Consider the following 22,355-nt stretch of genomic DNA (forward strand, 5'->3'; position numbering starts at 1 on the left):
GGGTTTGGGTTTTTCTGACTCTCCTCGGGAGATTCTGGGCGCTTCGTCACCCTAAGAATTATGGGTGATGCAGTCCTTGATCTTACCCACACACCTCTGCCAGGAGACCCATGAAAGCTGAATTCACATGCTTGCCCTTATACCCTGAGGATTCTGAGTAATTTTAGGGGTAGGGATAGGGCTAGGCAAAAATTAGCCACAGAGCAAAGGTTAGTAAGATTTACAAAACCAAGAGGTACTCTTGAATTTCTGCCACTAAAGACCATGGGTAGTATAGGTCGACTTTTAACCACTGACACTGGAGATCCTGGGAACTTCTTCCCCTTAGGATTATGGATAATGTAGACCCAATATTTCCTGCTCTTAGCTTGGTATTGTGGGAGGCTCTCCCCAAATATTGTGGGTGAAGTATTAATAGGTGTATGGCTCAGGTTGAGGAATTCTGGGTAATTCCTCCTACCAATTAACATGGAATTGCGGGTAATATACTCCCATGTTTTATTCAAACTGTGGAGACTTGTGGGAGATTCCTCCCCTGTTAGAGTTGTGGGTAATGTAGTTTCATGATTTATTGGCTCTGTGCAGAGGATCTTGGGAACTTCCTCCCTCCTAGGATTATGGGTAATATAGTAGAAATTGCCTGACCATTGCTGGGTATTCTGGAAATCTCCTCCCTGAGGATTTTGGGTAATGTAGTCCCATGATTTGCCCTCTCCACATAAAGAATTCTGGGAATTTCCTAAGCCATAGAATTGTGGGTCATGTAGTCCCACGTATTACACAGAGGGTGACTTGAGGAAGCTTCCTTTCCTGTGGACTTGTGGGTATTGTAGTCCCATGATTTAGCCTCTCTGAGCAAAGAATTCTGGGAACTTCCCCTCCTTAGAATCATGAATGACATAGTATCAACATTTGCTGTTCACCACTGGGTATTCTGTGAGCCTTTTTCCATAAGGACCGTTGGTGAAGTAGTAAAGAACATACCACTTACTTTGGGCAGCTCTGGGAATTACACCCAATAGAATTGTGGGTAATGTAGTCCCATGATTTGTCCTCTTTGTGCAAAGGATCTTGGAAACTTCCTCCCCATTGGTATTATGGGTAACATAGTCCCAGTATTTCTCCACTCACCACTTGGTATTTTGGGTGCCTCCTTCCCTGAGGATGATGGGTGAAGTAGCCAGGAGCATACCACTCACTTTGGGGAATTCTGGGAACTTCCTCCCCTCAGAATTGTGGGTAATGTAGTCACATAATTTATACTATCAGTGGGGAATTGTGGGAGCTTTCTCCCTATTTGAATTGTGGGTAATGTAGTCTCATAATTTTTCTTCTTCATGCAGAAATCCTGAGAACTTCCTCTGCTAAGGATTATGGGTAGTGTAGTTCCAACATTTTTTTGCTCACTGCTGGGTATTCTGGAAGCCGTCTTACCCCTTAGTTTTATGGGATATGTAATCCCAAGTTTTGCCTGCTCACTGTAAGAGATCCTGGAAAATGCGTCTTCATAGAATTCTGGAACTTAAAGTTCCATTATTTGCTTGCTCACTGATGGCTGTCCTGGGAGACGCTTCCTCTAAGAATTATTAGTAATGTAATTTCAGATTTACTGCTCACTTTGGGGAATCCTGGGTGCTTTGAGCCCATATAATTATGGGTATTATAGTTCTAGACATAACCACTTTGGAGGGGGAGGGGGACACCTTTATCCATAATCCTAAAATGGAGGAAGTTCCCAGTATCCCACTTCCTCCATTTTAGTATTATTGGTAATGTCCCAGGTATTTTCCCTGATAGCAGTAGGGTCTCAAGGGAGGATTATGGGTAATGTAGTCCAAATTTCCTGCCCACTGCTGGATAGTCTGGGAGCCTCCTCCCTGAGGATTTTGGATAATGTAGTCCCAAGATTTGCCTTCTCCATTCAAAGAATTCTGGGAACTTCCTGTGCTATAGCAGTGTGGGTCTTGTAGTCCCACGTATTACACAGTAGGGGACTTGTGGAAGCTTTCTTTCCTGCAGACTTGTTACTCTCCCAGTGAGGATTGTAGGTAATGCAGTCTTGGGTTTATCACTCACTGGGGGATTCTGGGAGATTCCTCCCCGCATAAAGATTTAAATACAGTGTCAGGTTTACCACAAGCCAAGGGGTTCCTGGAACATTTTTGCCTTAGGTAATACAGTTCCAAGATTTATGAATAACATGCCCCCATTTTTCCTTGATAAGCATTGGCAATACTGGGAGCTTCCCTTTTTTCTTGGGATTGTGGATAGTGTAATCCCTGGTTTAGCTGGCCCACAGTAGGGAATTAGGACTTCCTAAACCTTAGTCTGTACATGATACATTCCTGAGTTTACCACTTATGTCAGAGGATCTTGGAAACTTTCTCCCATTAAAATTGTAGGTAATGTAGTCCCACGTTTTACCTGATCACTTAGGGAATCTTAAGAATTTCTGCCCATAGTAGGGTTGTGGGTAAAGTGGCCTCACCATGAGGAATTTTGGAGTCTTTCTTTTTAGAAAATTATAGATAATTATGGATAACTAAATTATGGTTAATTTAGTCCTGGGTTTAACCACTCAACATGGGGTATTCTGGGACCTTCCTACCTCTTTAGAATTGGAGGTAATACATTTCCAAATTTATTTGCTTGCTTCAGGGATTCCTGGGAAACTTGTTAAAAATTATTGTGGGCACTGTAGTCCTATTTGACTGTCCATTAGATAATCTTGGTGCTTACTACCCCTTGGGATTGTGCAAAATGTAGTCCGTGGAATGCCCCTCACTGTTGAGGATCCTGGGAACTTCCCAGGACTGTGGCTAATGTAGTCCCAAGTTTTGACTGCAAACTGCAGTGATTCCTTAAAAACTTATTCACAAAGGATCATGGCTACAGTAATTCAATCTGACTGGTCACTGATGGGCAACCATGGCAGTTTCTGCCCCTTACAATTGTTGGCAAGTTAGTCATTGGAATTTCCCTCTTGCTGTAGAGGATTATGGAAATTTCCTCCCTAAGAACTGTGAGGAATATAATCCCCAAATTTGCCTACTTACCTCAGAGAATTCTGGGAAATTTCTCCATGTAGGATTGTGGGTAATGAATATTTGCAATTTATCACATAGCAGGAAAACTTAGGAGCATACAGTGTCATAGCATTGTGGGTTTTGTAGTCCTCCGAATTGCCCTCTTACTGTGGAGGATTCTGGGAACTACTTCACTAAGTATTGTGGTGAATGTTGTCTTGTAATTTGCCAGATGACTGTATGGATTACTAGGAAACTTGTGCATTAAAAAACTGGCCATCAGTGAGCAGTCAAATTAGTCCAATTTGACTGCTCACTGATGGACACTTGAAGGGTCTTAACCCTTACAATTGTGGGCAATGTATTTCTTGGATTTACCTTCTCAATGTAGAGGATCTGGGGAAATTCCTACCTAAAGATTATGGGTAAGGTAGTCTCACACTTTGAACACTGCAGAGATTCTGGGAAACATGTCCATGTGGGATGGTGGGTAATGTAGTCTAGCAATTTCACCACTCATTTCAAGAACACCTGAAAGGTTCAAGGACCCTAAGACTGGGGACAATGCAATATTCAAAACTGCCACCTAGCTACATAGAATCCAAGGAAGTACCACCCTAAGAATTATAGGTAATATAGCTCAACAATTTTAATGCTAACTGCAGGGTTAGGTTTAAGGTAAGATTGTTAGGGTTATGGTTAGGGTTAGGGTCAGGGGTTAGGATTAGAGTTAGAGTCAGTAAACTGATTTCTATGATACCAAGACTCACAGCAGTACTGTACTCTACATGGTAACCTGGGGAATTTAGGCTGTATTGATGATACCACTCTCAGAGATACTGGCTATATGTGCATAACCACAGAATAGGGTTTCTATTTATGCAGTTTCACTGGCTCCTGAACTCTATGGAAAACCATATAACTCATCTTATATGATGGTAGGATACACAAGCCTGGTGAGCAAAATGTAGAACATAGTTAACTGTTTATAATATGTTAGAATTCCCAGAACTGTTGAGATCTTCCTATGGTTCTTGTGATTTATGATGAAAAACCTACCATATCATCTTGTGTCTATGGGAGCCATATAACTGGCTTTCCATTATGGCAGGATTCATAGATCTGCTGACCTCTATGTGTAGAAAAAGGAACAAGTTTCTATGATGGGAGGAAAGCAAAGCTGCTGGTATCTACAAAGAGAGTCAGAAAAGTGGTGTTGTATTTTCTAAGGATCCCCAGGTCTCCTGCACTTTATTTGGAGATCCAGATAAGTAGTGTCTTATGATAGCAGTTATAAAAGGTATGTTGGTCTCCATGTGAAAAGTAAGTGAAATAGGGTTTAATTTTGGTAGAAGTCAAATGACTGATTGATTTACTGTGTGTCCAAAGCTAGGGAACTGTGTTTCTCTCATGTCATAACACACAGAGGTGCTCAGCTGTCTGTGCAGACAGAAAAATGGGTTTCTGTGATGGTAGGTACCCCTGGGCTTCTAAACTCTGTAGTGGCCAGCCAGGGATCTGAATTTATTTTGTTGGCAATGTGATTATTGTTGCTGGGTCTACATATGGAGACAGGTAACTGGCATTATAGGATGGCAAGACACGCAAGACTGCCAGATTCTACTTTAAGAGTCAGGGAAATAGGGTTTATGATGATAGGTGTTTGAAGGCTGCTGGACTTTATTTTGAAATCCAGGCAACAGGGTTTAAATTAAGGCTGACTCCAAGGACTGCATGGCTCTCCATGGAGGCCTGGTCAATTGCAATCTATGATTTCCTAATACCCAAACTGCCTCAAAAAATGCAGAGTCATAGAACTGGGTTTCTTTGATGACAGGACACCCAAAGCTACTTGAATCTCTGTGGAGAGTAAAAAATGACAAATTCTATAATGACAACACTTATAGAAATGTTAGGTTTTTCATGGTTAGCCAGAGAACAGGAGAAATAAAATAGCAGGGATTCCAAGTCTTCATGATCATATTTGGAGAATCAAGGAACTGGAGTACTGATGATAGGAATCTCCATGCTGCAAGACTCTTTGTGGAGTGTCAGGGATTTGAGGTTCTATTATTACATAACTTGAGATTTGACACTATAATGGTGAAACTCACAAAGTTGTTGAGATTTATGTATCCTAGGTAAATGGGGTTATATTATATGACAGGATTCACAATTTTTTTTTTTTTGGCCTCTTGGTGAAAATTGAGAGATCTTGATTTTATGTTAACAGTACTCAAAGTGCTACTGTGGTCCATGCAGAGAACAAAGGGATGAAATTAAATTGATAGTAGAATTCCCATCCTGTCTGAGCTGTACATGAAAAACCAAAACAACAAAACAGGTTTTCTGTTTATGGCACGATGCACAGGGCTCCTGGACTCTACAATGAGAGATGCAAAACTGGTGTTCTATGACAGCAGGACAACTGATCTTTATGTAGAGAAAAGAAACTGTTTTCTATGATAGCATAAACACCAGAGCTGCTATGAGATATGCGGAAAGCCAGGGAGCACAGGTTTGATAAATTGGCCTCCCATGTTTTCTTGGCTTTACTTGGAGACATGGAAATGGGGTTCTATCATGTCAGAACTCACAGTTCTGCAGGTCTGTATATGGAGAGCAAGGGACCTTGGTTTCTATGATGACATGACTCTCAGGACTGCTGTTCTCCATGGATATAGCAAGTGGACTATTTTTTTTTTAATGTTTCCAGGAAAAATCTAGTCTGGTGGAATTTACATGGAAATCATGAGAAACTGGGGTTATATGATGACAGGACTCTCAGTACTTTTTGACTATCATATTAGTATTAAAGTTCATAGGGGAGTCATTGTATTAGTTTATACATATGTATACATACTAAAGATATTTAAAATACAAAAAAAAGGGCTGGGGATGTGGCTCAGTGGTTGAGTGCCCTTGAGTTCAACCCGCACCACCAAAACAACAACAGCAACAACAAAAAACCCACAGGGGACTGCAATTCTAGGATGGTTGGACTATCTGTCCTGCTAATATTTATGTGAAAAGCATTGAAGCTGAGGTTCTATTTATGGAAGAATTCCTGGTCTCCTGGGGTCGACAAGAGAGACAGGTAAGTGGGTTTCTCTGCTAGCAGTGAAGCCAGAATTAGACAGGCAGTCAGTGTAGATAGGTAAATCGAGTCAGATCAGATCTAGGAGGCCAATTTGAGTGAGTATGGGCAGTTGGATATTGTCCCTTGAGGGATCTTATCAAGAACCTGCCCCTGCTCCAACCCGTTGCCAAGGTAACCTGTCCCAAGAATTTCCCCTCCCTATAGGGAGCTATAACGTTGTTCAGGTGTCCTTGGCTACTCTGCCCTGCCCTTCCCCCTTCAGCCCACCAGTTTTCCAACTTTTGGCCATCCCACTGGGCATTCCTGGGTCTAGTCACTAGGCAGGAAGGAGAAAGATGGGGAAAAGGCAGAAGAACAAAGGAATTCTAGAACATATAAAAAGGGCAGAACACCTCATCTCTTGGGATACCAGGATACCAGCTATGGCCCCCTTCTCCCTCGCTGTTACCCCCTTTAAAATAAACCCTGGTCATATGCTTGCTTTGGTGTGCTTCTCTAATGTTAAAACTTCAACATGTGGGGAAGCAGGACTTGTCACTGATAACTGGCAGTGTTACAGTTGTTTACTGGTGACAAGTCCTTGCTTCCCCAAACGTTGAAGTATAACACCAGAGAAGCATGCCGAGGCAAGTGTAGAGGTGGAAAGTGGAAGGCTTTATTAAAGGATTTCAGAAAAGACTTCCTCCAGGAGGAAAAAGGGAATCCATGATGGGGGAGGTCTTCCCTTTTTTATAGCTAAGATCTTCTTTTAGTCTTCCCACATTTTTGTCCTTTGTTTCCCTTTATCCTGCAGTGATAAAATGTAGGTGGGAAGGCCAAAATGTGGGAGATAGATGACTGGAGGAGTTATCTGGGCAGGAAGGGCCTGGGGTGGTTTGATTAGCACTTACCTGTTTGCTGGGAGCTGTTTCATTAACAGTTCCTTAGAATGAGTTCCCAGAGGGCCATGGGGACATTAACATTTCAATTTCCCCAAATGCAGCTCTGGTTTCTTCAACTCCAGTTTTTGATAATGGCCTCAATTTTCTTTATCTTACTCCATATTAGACCCAATTTATGTAACTACACTAACTACCTATCTTTAAATCTGGCTTCAGTGGTATCAGCAGGGCAGTCAGTTCCTCTGAACTCTATGTTTAGAAAAATGGAACTGGGGTTCTCTTGATAGTAGGACTCACAGTGATCCTGGGCTTTACATGATAAGCTAGTAAATAAGAGTCTATGACAGCAGTACTCACTGGGAATCTTGGCTTTTTTTTTGGAGCATACAGAACCTGGGATTTTATCATGGCAGTATAGCTGGGGTCTATCTAGAGAGCCAGGGACCTTGACTTTGTGGAGAGCAGGATTTGCAGAGATGGTTACCTCCTCATGGAATGTCAGAAAACAGGACTGAGGGAGCCTTCTGGCTGGAGTGATGATGAGGTACACAGTAAGATGGACCTTAAACAATGGTGAGGGTTTTAATTAAGGCAAGGACATTCTAGGCACTCAGAGCAGCAAGAACCAAGGTGAAAAGAGAGGTGGCAAGTCATAATGACACAGGATTTATTTAGAGGAGTGGTTCTTAAATTTTTTGTCTCAGAGGCTGAGGCAGGAGGATCACTTGAGAGGTCTTGAATTTGAGACAAATTCTGGGCAACAGAGCACAATCCCATCTTTATTCATTATTAAACATTATTCATCACAAAGAGCCTTTATCATAAGATGACATTAATTAGTTTTTATTGTTTTGGGAATTAAAATTTAGTAAAGTTTGAGTTACTGTGTCAATTCCCTATGGCTGCTCAAGGACATTGCCACAGATAGTGACTTAAGTGACAAAAAAATATTATCTAGCTCCTGTAGTAAGAAGTCTAAGATGAGTTTCACAGGGCTAAAATGAAGGTATGCTAGGCAGAAATCTCTTGATGTCTAGCTCCAAAGATAAACCTCAGCTCCATGGGATTACAGATGTGCACCACCAAGCCCAGCAAAAGATTCTTAATCATATCTACAAAATCCCTTTTGTCACTTAAGATAACATATTGAAAGTTTCCACAGATGAAACATGTATATATCTTTGAAAGACCATTATTCTGCTTATCACAATTAGTAATTTACTAATTGCACATTGGCACACATTCATAAATCCTAGGGACGTGGGAAGTTGAGGCAAGTGGATCAAAAGTTTGAGGAGAGCCTGGGACACTTAGCCAGACCCTGGGTTTCAAACTAAAACAGAGGGCTGGGGATGTAGCTCAGTGGCCCACATCCCTGGGCTCACACCTCAGTACCACAACACACACACACACACACACACACACACTTATAAATGCATTACAAGTTAACATAAAATTGTTATAAATAATAATCAAAAAAGTGAGAAGAGCAGTATTGTTTTACTCTTTTGCAAATATTTTAAATTCTAGCATGATAAAATACCAGATTCTTGAAATTTGCTTCTGCATTCAGTTTCTTGGGTTAATGTAAGTTCTGGTAGTCTCTGGTCAAATTCTGCTATACAAATATGAAATGATGATAATCAAAAGGCAAATAATGTATTATACCATGAAAAGTTTTCATTTTATGGACCCTCTGAAAGAGCTTCTTGTTCCATAGGGGCTTCTGGATTACACTTTTGATGGTTGTTTTGAGTTTGTCTGAGATACAAGGTGTATGTGTGGATGATGACCTTGGAACTATTGTTGTCATATTGATCTCCCACCTATGGTGGCCACTGAGTTCTCAAATGTCTGTAAGTTATACTGACATCAATAGAGGCTCTATGAATTGGAAAAGGTGTCACTATTTTGTTTTTTTATTTTTATTTTTTAGTTGCAGATGTGTTACCACTGTTTTACCGGTGAAGAGTCCTTGCTTCCCCAATGTTGAAGCATGCTGAGGCAAGTTCAGAGTGGAAAATAGAGGCTTTATTAAAGGACAGAAGAAAAGACTTCTCCCCTCCCTGGAGGAAGAAGGGGACCCAAGAGCTGGAATCCATGGAAGGGTGAATGTGTTCCCCTTTTTATAGCTAAGGTCTTCATCCAGCTTTCCCCCATTCCTGTCCTTTGTTCTATTATCTTTCAGTGATGGAATATAGGGTGGGGCACAGGTGGGCCAAAGAAGTAATCTGGGCAGGAAGGACTTTTGGATTAGCATCTCCATTTTCACTGGGAGCTGTTTCATTAACATTTCTTTATTTTATTTTTAGGTGGTGCTGAGGATCGAACCCAGTGCCTCATGCGTGCTAGGCAAGCACTCTACCACTGAGCCACAACCCCAGCCCTTCACCACATGTTTTTAAATGGAGAAAGATATGATTTAAATTTTCAAGTTACTTTAGTAGAATCCTGGTAACATTTTGTGGCATAAAAGAAAAATCACATAATTTTCGCATGGAGGGTGAGAGTAAAAAATTTGTCATAATGAGGAATTAAGAAAGTAATAGTTCAGGGTTGAGCTCTTGAAGCTGAAGAGGTTGCTAAAGATGTTCAGGTGGAAGGTGTGGCTGTGACTGCACAGGGCTATAGGACCAGATAAGTGCTCTTTGGCATGGAGCGGTTCAAGGATGAGTGTTAGAAAACTCACCACACTGGCATCACTCTGCAAGATAGGGGGCCTGCTAAAATTACCAAACAAAACAGGAGGCTGCTCTGGAGGCCTTTAGGTGATGATATGTGAAACCAAGTATCATATCATTACTAACACAGAACACAGACCTCCATAATTATCTCACTTCTAAATAATTTTAAAACTCATTTCTCTGTTTAACAATGAGAATAGTAGCACAGTCAACTTCTATAAAATACCACATGGTAATAAGCTACTAGGAAGGACTTGTACTTGGCAAACACAGGTTATTAAGTTCCTATGACACTGAGATGCGATACTGTTACATTGGAGCCTTAACTCATGCTCAACAGTCAACGGGTTGGGCTTTGCTTAAGCTCCGTGAGTGGTTTCTAATGTGTCTCTGCTTGGGCTCACAGGAGGGCACCGTTTGCAGCAAGCAGCACCACCCAAAGGAGCCGACTCCATGGTCTACCGATTCACTCAAGTCCATTCCTTTCTATGGAACCTCCCGCTGCAAGGACACCGGATAGCCTTGGCTTTAGCTTTCCTGGGAGTCCACTTGGGTGAGCAACAGAGGCCTGGGGCCGCTCACCCTGGAATCCCAGCTCGAGCTGCGCGACTGCGCAGATCGCGACCTGGAAAGAGACCCCGCCCTCAGGGGGCTAGACGGAGGCCAAGCGCAATGGCAGGCAGCCCAGTGCCGGCGGGCTTCCTTCTCTCTTCCGCTGGTCCCCCCCCCCCCCCCGTGCACACCTTTAGCTCACCTGGACGCTACTGTGGGTCTGCTGTCCGTCGTGATTGCCTCCGCCCAGGTGAGCGCAGGCTCCGGTCTTGCGGTGGCGTCGGAGAGCGAGAGGGCGGGCGCGGCAGGCGGGATGGGAGCGTGCGGGGGACTGGGGGCGGCGGGGCGGGAAGCTCCTGCCGCTGCTATACGGCGCTGCGGATATGGCGGCCCGGAGGAGAGGGGCCCCCTGGAACGCGCCGTCCATGGCCGCCTTCGGAACTCTGACTGGGCTCCAAGGTCCTCCAGCTCCCTCTGACCGGGCAGGCGGTGGTCGCATCCTTAATGCAGAGGGGTCTGCGCTGCTCCGGAGCCTGCGTCAGGGCTGTAATTAGCTGGAGGGACTCATTGTGTAGCAAAGGAATCTGCAGCCTGTGATGGCAGGATGTTCAGAACTGATGGTTTTGAGTGGTAAGCAATGGAATAGTGAGTCAATGATGTCTGGACTCCCAGAGCTGCTGCTTTTTTATATGGCGAACAAGGAAGCTGATGTTCTGTTGATAAGACTTGAAGTGCTCCAAGATTTATGAGAAACATCAGGGAAGTGTGGTTCTGTGATGGTAGGACTCACAGTACTGCTGGACTCTGGTAATAAGGGAACTGGGATTCTATTGATGACTGGACAATTAGGACTACTGTCTTCTAGATAGAAAGACATGGAACTGTTTGTTGTCTATGACAGCAGTACACACAGGGCTGCTGCAATCATCATGGAGACACAGAAAGTTGTGTTTCCATGATATCAGAAATCCAAGGGCTGCTGGTGTCCACATGGAGAGGCAGGTAACTGGTGTTGTAAGATGGCAGAATTCACTGGGTTACTGGGCTGTATGATGGCAGGATTGACAGAGCTGCTGAACTCCATGTGTAAGCAAGGGGAATTTATGGTATGCCTCACAGTACTGCTGGGATCTGCTTGGAGAGCAAGTTAAGTTGGTTGTATGATGGCAGGAATTGCCAGGCTGCTGGTTTTAATATGGAGAGCAGAGAAAATGGGTTTCTCTAATGACAGGATTCCTGGGGCTGCTGGTGTGTATGTTCAAGGGGAGATAATTGGGTTTCTATGATGGCAGAAATTGCAGGGCTTCTTGAATTTACATGGAAGTCACAGAAAATTGGGGTTCTGTGATGTCAGGACTTACAAACTTGCTCTGCTCTTTGTGGACAGCTAGGGAAATGGGTTCTTATGATGGCGGGATGTGAAGGACTGATGGACTGCTGTAGAAAAACCAGGCAACTTGGTTTCCATGATGGGTGGACACACAGTACTGACGGGCTGTACATCAGGAACAGGAGAATGGGATTCTATGTGGTCAGGAAATCATACTGTCCAGAATTTCCATTGCTAGAGGTCTATAATGCTCATGGTCTCAGAATTACTATGGCTGCTGGAATCTATTTGGAGATCCACAATGCCAGGGCTACTTCTGTCCATATTCAAAGCCAGGAAACTGGGATAATGATAGCAGGAAATGCAGGGCTTCTGGGCACCAATTGTACAGACAGATGACTGGGGTTCTATTGATGGATAGATGTGCAATACTGTTGAATTCTATATCCAGAAAACTGGAGTTTTCTGATGGAAGGATTCTTAAGGTTGATCATGTCTACTGGCAGATCCAAGAAACTTGATATCTAAAATGTGAACTATTGCAGAGTTGCACATGTACACGTGGAGAGACAGGAACATACAGGATTGCTGTGCTGTATATGGAGACCCACCTAACTGGTGTTCTGTATATGGAGACCCACCTAACTGGTGTTCTATGAGAGCAAGAATCACAGGGCTGCTGTGCTCCGTGAAAAGAGCTGAGCCTTTTATTTCTTTATGTGTGTTGGTGAGTCATAATAAGAAATCTGGACAAGGCACAGTGTTGGATGCCTGTTAATCTACTGCCTTGGGGAGGGTGAGGCAGGGGGAATACAAATTCAAAGCCATCCTGAACAACTTATTGATACCCTAAAGCAACTTAGGAAGACCTTATCTAAAAATAAAATAGTTGAATAAATAAATAAATAAATAAAGGTGCGGGGATGGAGCTCAGTAGTCAAGTGTCCCTGGGTTCAATCTCTGGTACCAAGATCCTTCAATCTATGAAGCAGTGTGTCTATTTGCACCCAGGGAGGTGAACCATGATTTATGATTTCTGGGTGGCCCTGGATGGCTGGGTGCAGTAGAACCAACTTTGTGATTAGCTCATTGGAACTTGTGCCCTCCCACAAGTTTGGGGAGGATTGAGGATTTGGGAGGATTAGTTCCAATGAGCTAATCACAGAAGTTGATTAAACTTGTGGGAGGGTACAAGTTCCAATGAGCTAATCACGGAAGTTTCAGGTGATCACCATGAGCAATTATTTAATAAACCATTAAATGAAAAGCAAAAGGACAGGGGTTAAGGACCTTCCATGTTGCTGAAGGTGCTGGGAGGTGGGACCTGGAGAGGGCATGAAGGGACATGCTCTTTATGACTTCTTTTACCTGATTTTTGTCACCTGCCTGTTCAAGTTTATTATTTAAGATATGTTTGAAAGATAGGCTTTGTGGTGAGTTGGCAGTACTAAGTACACTCCTTTCTGACTCCTGTGAGCCACATTAGAAAAAAAAAAGGGGGCCTTGAAAGCTCACATTTTTTTTTAATATTTATTTTTTAGTTATCAGCGGACACAACATCATTGTTTGTATGTGGTGCTGAGGATCGAACCTGGGCCGCAAGCATGCCAGGTGAGCATGCTACCACTTGAACCACATCCCCAGCCCTGAAAGCTCACATTTGTGTCCATGAACATGGGAGGTATTTACATCTTCTTGAGTCATCTTCAATTTCTTTATTCTATGTTCTATAGATTTCATTGTAGAGATCTTTCACCTCCTTGGTTAGATTTATTCCCAGGTATTTTATTTTCTTTGAGGCTATTGAGAATGGAATAGTTTTCTTGATTACTTTCTCTGCAGATTAATTATTGATGTATAGGAAAGTTACTGATTTTTTATGTTGATTCTGTAACTTGCTACTTTGACAAACTTGCTTATTAGCTCTGATAGTCTTTTGGTGGTGGTTTTTTGATATTCTAAGTATAGGACCAAATCATCTGCCAACAGTGGTAATTTGACTCCTTTCTTTCCTACTTTTAATCCCTTTATTTCCTTCTCTTGCCTAATTGTTCAGCCTAGAATTATATTAAACAGGAGTGGTGAGAGTGGACATCTTTGTCTTGTTATTGATTTTAAAGGAAATGCTTTCACTTTTCTCCTGTTTACTGTGGGGTTGGCTTTAGGTTTTTTCATATATACCCTTTAGGGTATTGAGGTAGGTTCCTTCTATCCCTAGTTTCTTCATTGCTTTTATTTTGTCAAATTTGGTGCTGAATTTTATCAAAGGCTTTCTCTGTACCTATCAAGATGACTAAATGATTTTTGCCCTTAATTCTACTTATGTGATGAATTACATTTATTGATCTGTGTATATTAAACTATCCTTGCATCTCTGGTATAAAACCAAGTTGATCATGACATACAATCCTCTTAGTATGTTGTTGAACGTGATTTGCTAATATTTTATTAGGTATATTTTTTAAAAGTCTAAGTTCATCAATGATATTGGTCTGCAGTGTTCTTTACTTGATGTGTCCTTATCTGGTTTTGATATGAGAGTGATACTAGCTTCATAGAATGAATTTGGAAGTGCTCCATTGCTTTCTATTTCATGGATTAATTTGAGGAGTATTGGCTTTAGTTCTTCTTTAAAGGTCTGATAGAATTCAGCTGAGAATCCATCTGGTCCCAGGGTTTTATTTTTTGGAAGGCATTTTTTATGGTTTCTATATATCATTCCTAGTTATTGGTCTGTTTAGGTTTTCTATATCCTCTTGATTAAGTTTTAGCAGGTTGTATGTGTCTATTTCTTGTACATTTTCCAATTTATTGGAATATAAGTTTTCAATATAGTCCCTAATGTTCTGCTGAATTTCTGTAATGTCTGTGATTTCCCCTTTTTCATCTCTAATTTTATTTATGTAAGCCTTCTCTCTTTTCATTTTGGTTAGTTTGGCTAAATGCTTATCAATCTTGTTTATCTCAGAGTTAGCCCCTTTATTGCACAAAGTGTGTCCACTGAAAACCCACTTCACTGAAAGCCCATTTCTGTGCAAGGGCAAACCTGCACTTACTTCCCCTTGGCCAGCCTTTCACATCCCCCTTTTGCAGCTGCCTGCTCTTTGCAGTAGCATCCATTGGGCTTAGACACTGAACTTCTGCTGAAATCCAGAAGGCCTTGGTGGAAAACTCTTGTGTCCAAGATGAGGACAACCTGGTGTCTGTAGAACAGGGAACCTCCTGGCAGTAAGGAGGCAGGCTTATTGCCCCATGTGGAAGTGCCACAGGTCAGAGCAGTGCCCAGAGCCCAGCCAAGTGTAAGATCCCTTCTGCAGTCTTCCTTTCTGCCTTTCTCCTGTGAATTGCTTTCATGTATGCTATGTAGAAGTAGCTCCCATTCCACCTGTTAATTGGATAATTCAGACTCAAGGTCAGAGAGGCAGGGCCTGGGTGTTTACTCAACAGTTCTCAAAACTCCTTACATAGGCTCAGTCACTATTCCTAGACATAACTTTGTCCCAGCCTCAATATCATGTGTAAACACCACATTATGCCTATCAGCTTCTGGCCCCAACATACTGCAGGGCCCAGTCTTAGATGAAGGAAAAACCAAACCTACTTGCATCGGACACTGAGAAATCTCAGATCCAAAACTTGAAAGAAAGGTTTAAGTCTTGAAAGGGGGAATAGCAAATGAGGGCATTTAGTTTTTATTTTTAATTTTTATTTTCTTTTTATGTGGTGCTGAGGATTGAACCCAGGGCCTCACATATATGAGGCAAGCGTTCAGTCACTGAGCCACACCCCAGCCCCGCAAATGAGGGCATTTACTGCATGGTTCGCCAAACAATGTGGGGTACATTGAAGTATGGGCAAGTACCTATGTGGAATTACGTTATGGCTGCAGTGACTTGAAGCGTGAGTACAAGCTGAATACAGAGCTATGGAGAGGGGAGCAGGATCTATGCACAGAGGGTGGCAGTGCTAGAGCCCCAGAGTGCTTTCCAACCCTGAAAGCACCAGCTCCTCGCTGCCCATCTGGTGGGAACAGCACTGCCACCGCCTGGCACAGGGGGGAAACTACAGCTCAGAGTTGTTAAGTCACATAGCCAAAACATGCAGGCTTGGGCCAGGGTGCAGCGGAATTAGAACTCAGAAATCACGACCTGGAATGCAGCCCTTTCTCCCACTCCAGCGCCCTGGATTGACTTTATGGAGCCTGGAGGGCACTAGCCCTTCCCAGGTGTGGCTTCAGGGGTTCCGGGTCTCCACGCTCTGCTGCCAAAAAGGTCCTCTGTTTGTGTCACCCATAGGAGGTACCTGCGGACAGAAGCCAGGTTGTAGGTTTCTGAAAGGTGCTTGGTTTATCCTGCAGTGGAAACTGTGGGCCTGGCATCCGCGCACCACGGCTCTGCCCTTTCTCCTCCAGGCTCCCCAGCCCGAGGAGGTGCTCACCTGTTCTGCTCCACTCCCACAGAACTGCCACCAGTCCCTGTGAGGCAGGGACACTCTGCTCACCCAGAGGAGACCTGCAGGATTTCGGTGGGTTGGAGCTACAGTTGCTAACCTCAGGGCCACTATGGCTCAATGAAAATGAAGGGAAAAGTTAATTGGAACAACAGATAATTCCTCTGCAGCCTCTGGACACAGAGAAAGTTGCTCAGATGGCAGAGTGTGCAAACCCCAACAACTGCTAAACCATCCTTTTAGATCAAAACATGGGATGATGGGCTCTATTTTAGCTAAAATATGCAAATGTATGTTGAATAACCAGAACAGTGAATTTCAGAGGTTGTGCATCAGGACTAGGTAGTGGAATAGCTCTCTTTGCAACATTAAACAAGCTAATCAATCAACAGAATCCAAGCTCAGGATGCATTTGCAACCTGGGAAAGAGATGAAATTAAAAGTTGGGAGGGAGGTATGAAGCTGTAGCATAATGTCCTCTAAGCTAATCAGAGGTGAGACATAGGGGCCCTAATGACAGCCACCTCCAGGTTCTCCCCTAGATGTGGTTCTGTGGGGATCCTGGAGTTGCCTCCATGTTTGTCTGTTGTTCCCCAGGAAGCTCCTATTAACAAAGATGCAGGCCTGGGTTGTTGTGCTTGCATTTTTCTGAGTTTACCACCCACATCCAGAACTTTTTAATCTCTTTCCATAGGCAGCAACTGCATTCTGAGCCTGAGTTTATCAGCTGTATTTACAGGTGTTTCTATTCAGAATTCACTTTTCCCTCTGTGAGGTGTGCAAAGGTAAAGGCAGTCCAGGGTCCAGACCAGAGTAGAGACCTGGGGGAGCTCAGAGACACCAGGGCCTCCATGGCATGGATTCATAGCAGTTATGCTATTTGTTCACCCATTGAAGCACATCCTGATTGCTTAAGGTATTGGGGCATTGTGAATAGAACTACTATATGTAATGGTGTGCTGTTATCTCGATATACATTTTTGAGGCAGTTGTCTATATTTTTAGGACCATGTGGTGAAACCATGTCTAACTTTGGGGAAAGTGCCCAGTTTTTTGATAGTGTTGAACTGTTGTGTGCTTTTCCAGCAATGCACAAGAGTGCCTGTGGCTGTTCATCATCCTCATGGTTGATACTACACTTACTAAAGACCTTAGCAGCTCGGTAGGTGTGCAGTGCACTTGGGGTCTTAGTTTGTGCTTTCCTCATGACAGGTGATACTAAGAATCATTTCTATGCTTCTTTACCATCTTGTATCTTTCTTGTGAGTTGTCTGTTCATATTTTTACCCATTATGTTGTCTTATTGTTGAGTGTCTTACTATATTTTTTACACAAGTTTGTTTTAGACATATACTTTCCAAGGATTCCTCCAGTGTTTGACTTGTCTTTTCATTTCCTTAATATGATTTTTTTTTTTTACAGAGGAATTCAATACAGTCCACATTATCAGGTTTTTCTTTCATGGATTTCTTGTTGTTATTGTTTGTTTGTTTGATAGCAGGGATTGAACCCAGGGTGCTTAACCACTGAGCCACATCCATAGCTTTCATGGATTTTGGGCGTGGGTTGTATTTAGAACTTCATCATGAAACATGTGGTCATGCACATCTTCTAGAGTTTTACAGTTTCCCATTTTAAATGAAAATCTAGAGAGTAGTTTGATAGGTTCTGGCATCCATATGTGTGGCTTCTTGAAGTGTGTGTCCTTTTGAAGTCATTTATGTCTAGTCTAGGTTTAAAAAGAGCGTGTTGGGAATTTCTGGAATGCACTGAATCTTCAGATCAGGTTTGAGGTAGTTTCATCTTAATTATATTGAGACCTGAACAAAGACTCTCTCTGTATTTATTTATATTTCATTTGATTTCTTTATAAACATTTCAAGAATTTCTGAAGTATGATTGTACTTTAATACTTACATGTAAATACTTCAAATTTGGGGTCTCTATTTTAAATATTAATGCTTTAAAATTTTTCTTATTTCAGTTTATATATTTCACTATTTCCCCTACATGATGGCAGAAATATAGGAAATCAATGAAATTTTGTCTATGGGCCATGTACTTTGCTGCTTGCTATCTCCATCCATTCTGATCAAGACAGGAGGTAGGCTCTATTTCTTTTCAATTTCCAAAATCATGACCTGGAATAGTCAGAACTATGAATTTAAGAGCTTCATTGTGCCTAGCACAAGGGGGTGCAGCTCTGAACAGTGAACACCCAGCATCCTGCACTGCCCACAGTGGCCAGCACGGGGCACTCAGAACAACTTTCTCTGATCAACTGCTTTTGTGGGCTGTGTTCTGTGCCCTAATCAAACTTCCTTATCCTGGGGACCCACCTGAGAGATGACACATCTAGGGACTCCTAGAGGCTCTATCTAAGGTGTAGACCAGAGTTTTGTGTTTTTTTTCTTTTCTTTTTTTTTTTAATCCTGGGGAGACACTGGAAAGATACCATGGACTAGGGATGCCTGGTGGATATGTCTGTGGTGAGGACCAGAGCTTCCTTCTCCTTGGCACCTACCCATGGAGGCTCTACTGTGGATTCAGGATGCCTGAGGTCCATGTGAGGAAAACATGAGGAAGAAGCTTCCTGTGCACTGCCTGATGGGCTGAGAAGTAAGTTCTGCCATGTTCTTTACTGTCTCAGGTAATATTTTAGGAGAACTTATTTTACAACAGTATTTCTTACTGAGGCTTTGGCTGCTCATTATCATGGTATGTCAATGTATTTTGTATGGCTTGAGTGTCTGAGGACACAAATGCCCCCTCAAGATGGTGCAGGGAGGGCCCAGTGCCTGGAGTTTCAGTGGGGCCTGAGGGTAAGGGCTCATGAAAATGCAGCAAGAAGCTCTGAGGAGCCTCTAGGGTGAGAGATGCAAAGATTATGATGGATTGCACTACCCACAATCCTGGGTAACTGTAGAATCCTCATTGCAGTTACCAGAGCCTTCTGCAGGGAGGGCAGCATGGGTCAAATGACAGACTGTGCTACCCATAATTCTTGGGGACCTGCAGCTTGCAGAGACCTCTGCAGAGAGGGCTGTACTGACAAAAAATCAAACTATGCTGCCAATTACTTTTGGGTGCCTGCTCTACCCAGGAGCCTCTGGGGGTGAGAATTGTAAGGGCAGAATACCAGACTTCAATGCTCGGAATCTCTGGGGATGCCTACATACCCTGTAACCCTGTAAGTCCCAGAGGATTTGGTGGTGATGGTTTTGTTGGCATCCTAGAATCTCCAGGGTCCCAGGGAAAGCATGGGGTCTTCAGCACCTGTGATCCTCAGCAGGACTGTGCAGGCCAAACACTAGACTGCATTATTAGAACCCTCAGGGACTGCAGCTTCCAGAATCCTCTGTGGTGAGGGGCAAACCACTGAACTGCATTACCCACAATCCTAAGGGGGAACTTTAGTTTCAGAATTTTCTTCAGTGAGTAGGAAAAACACAGGACTAAATTACCCACAAATCTCGGTGCCAGTAGCTCTCACGATCCTCTGTTGTGAGGACTGTTGGACTGAGAACTTAACTACAGTATCCAGAATCCTTGGTGGGGTGTGTTGCCCGTTAGTATGCAGCCTGCAACTCCCTGAGGCCTCCCAAGTGAGAGCTGTGCATTATGCAGGTCAGACTACACTACCTACAATTCCTGGGGACACACTGGTGAATGTGCTGCCTGCAATTCCAGGAGGCTCCCACAGTGAGGTCTTCAGTACCAAGACAAGCATGTGGCCTTCAGTTCTCATGGCCCTTGCAGTAGGGGCATGTAGGCAAAACACTGGACTACCTTATCCAGAGTCCTCAGGGGGAACTGCAGTTCCCAGTATCTGCAATAGTGAGGGCTTCAGGGTAGGGAGCTGAACTATACTACCTAGAATTCTTGGAGGTGCCCCATGTCCATGTGGCCTGGAACTCTCAGAGGCTTCCACAGTGAGGGCTATGGAGGTAGAGGGGAATACTATACTACCCAGAATCCCTGGGGGCCTGCAACTCCCAGACACCTTCCTTTTGAGTACCGCCGGGGCAAACTTTGTATTGCACTACACAGACTCCTCAAGGGTGTCTAGGTAGGCTTGTGCTACAAAGATCCCAGAGCCGTGATGGGGGTGAAGTCTACTTAGGTAGGATGGATTGCACTACCCAGAATAATCATGGCCCACAGCTCTCAGTGACCTCTGCGGTCAGAGCTGACTGAGTAGAACTGACTATAATACTCAGAATTCCTGGAGGCTCCGAGCTCTAAGTAGTCACTGTACAGTTGAACATAGCCCCAGGCTATAGTACCCATGATCATTGGGGGCTTGCAACTCCCAGAATCCACTGTAGTGATGCTGCATGGGCAGAACACCAGAATACACTGTCTACAATCCCTAGGGATGCCTGCAATTTCTAGAGACCTCTGCAGTGGGGGCTGCATTGTAGAAGACTAGATTACACTACCCAGAATCCTGGGTGGGGGTATGAGGTTGAATGTGCTACTTGAAGCCCCCAGAGACCTCTGAAGTGAGGGCTGTGTGGGCAGAATGCCAGACTACACTGTTCAGAATCACTAGGGGTGCCTGAGTAGCCTGCAGCTCACAGAGACCTCTGCAGCTGGCCTGCAATGTGGAATACAAGACTGCACTACCCAGAATCCTGATGGTATGAGGGTGAATGTGCTATTTGCAACCCCTAGGCTTCTGGGGTGAGGGCTGCATGGGTAGAACACCAGAGTCCACTGCCAGGGTTCTCCAGGGTGTCTGGGCCAGCACATGGCACACAGCTTCCATGGTCCTGAAGGGCAAAGACTGTGTGAGCAGAGCACCAGACTACTGTCCAGAAACCCTGAGAACCCTGAATCTGTGTAGCCTGAAGCTCCCAGAGGCATCCATGGTGAGAACTGGACAGGCAGGACAGACTGAATGATCTAGAATGCTGTCATAGGCTACTGGGAATTTGGTCTGAGCTCAGGTTCTTCTACCCTCCTACAGTGGTTACCCTGGGCTGGGAATTAACAGATTTTCTTAAAACCCCTGATTCTGAATTGGAGCAGTCCCTGGCTAAGTCACTCTGTCTCAAAGACTACACGTCCCAGAAGCCTCTGAGGTGGTCTGTTTCTGGCCTCTGCCCTTGGGCTGAGGGTCTAGACTCCCTGTAGCTGCCTCCCTCTGTGCCTCTGCCTGCCTGTCTCAGGCTGCTGCAGCACTTGGCCTGGTGGAGTGCAGAGAGGGGGTCTCCTGGACTCCATTTCTCCTCTTCTGAGATTTCACTTCTCAGGTGCCACAGCCAGACCTAGTTAGAGCAGTGGGAACATATTTTATTCATTTAAAGCTGAGGGTGGAAGAAGGTGCTGACATTCACCAGGGAGCCAGGACAGGCCCCGCCTCTGAGCTGGGAGGAGCTCCTGCACAGCGCATGGCCAAAGGGGTGTGGTCAATAAGGGGCAGGGCCTTGCCGCCATCTTTAATGCTGCCTCCTTGAGAATGAGGAGCTGACTTCCCTCTCAGGACCAACCCGGGACAGCCCCAGTCCTGGGAGTGTTGGGTCACTCCACAGGGAGTGGCAGAGCCCCCTTCTCAGAGCAGATTGAGAGAGACACCCAGGTTGTGGACTCTCGTGGGTCATGCCTCCAGGGGTTCACGGAGCTCCCTTCTCAGAGCAGCCTCAGCGTGTGGATTCTTGGCTTAGGGACTTTCGTGAGTCATGTCTCTAGGGATGCCCGGGGTTCCCTTCTCCTCAGCAGCCTGAGAGAGACACTTGGTGTGGGGACCCTCGTGGGCCACATCTCTAGGGGTGCCTGGGGCTCCCTTCAACTCAGAGTGGCCTGAGGGAGACGCCTGGTGTGGGCACCCTCTTGGGTCATGTCTCTAGGGACGCCCGGGGTTCTGTTCTCCTCAGAGCAGCCTGAGGTAGATGCCTGGTGTGGGGACCACTTTGGTTCACATTCTAGGGACACTGGGGGGCTCCCTCATCCTTACAGCAGCCTGAGGGAGATGCCAGGCCTGGGGAGCCTCGTGGGTCACGTGTCTAATTAGGCTGGGGGGTTCCCTTCTCAGAGCTGCCTGGGGCAGAAGCCAGGGTTGCTGTGCATGGCCAAAGGGGGCGTGGCCAACCAGGGGCGGGGCCTCACCGCCATCTTTAAGGCTGCCTCCTTGAGAGTGAGGAGCTGGCTTCCCCCTCAGGACCAACCCAGTAGAGCCCCAGTCCTGGGAGTGTTGGGTCACTCCACAGGGAGGGGCAGAGCTCCCTTCTCAGAGCAGATTGAGAGAGACACCCAGGTTGGAGACTCTCATGGGTCATGCCTCCAGGGGCTCACGGAACTCCCTTCTCCTCAGAGCAGCGTCAGCGTGGA

The sequence above is a fragment of the Marmota monax genome, unplaced genomic scaffold, assembly GCF_021218885.2.
Source record: "Marmota monax isolate L192 unplaced genomic scaffold, Marmota_monax_Labrador192_F-V1.1 WCK01_AAM20220418_F8-fsc00195, whole genome shotgun sequence".
In the NCBI taxonomy this organism is placed as follows: domain Eukaryota; kingdom Metazoa; phylum Chordata; class Mammalia; order Rodentia; family Sciuridae; genus Marmota; species Marmota monax.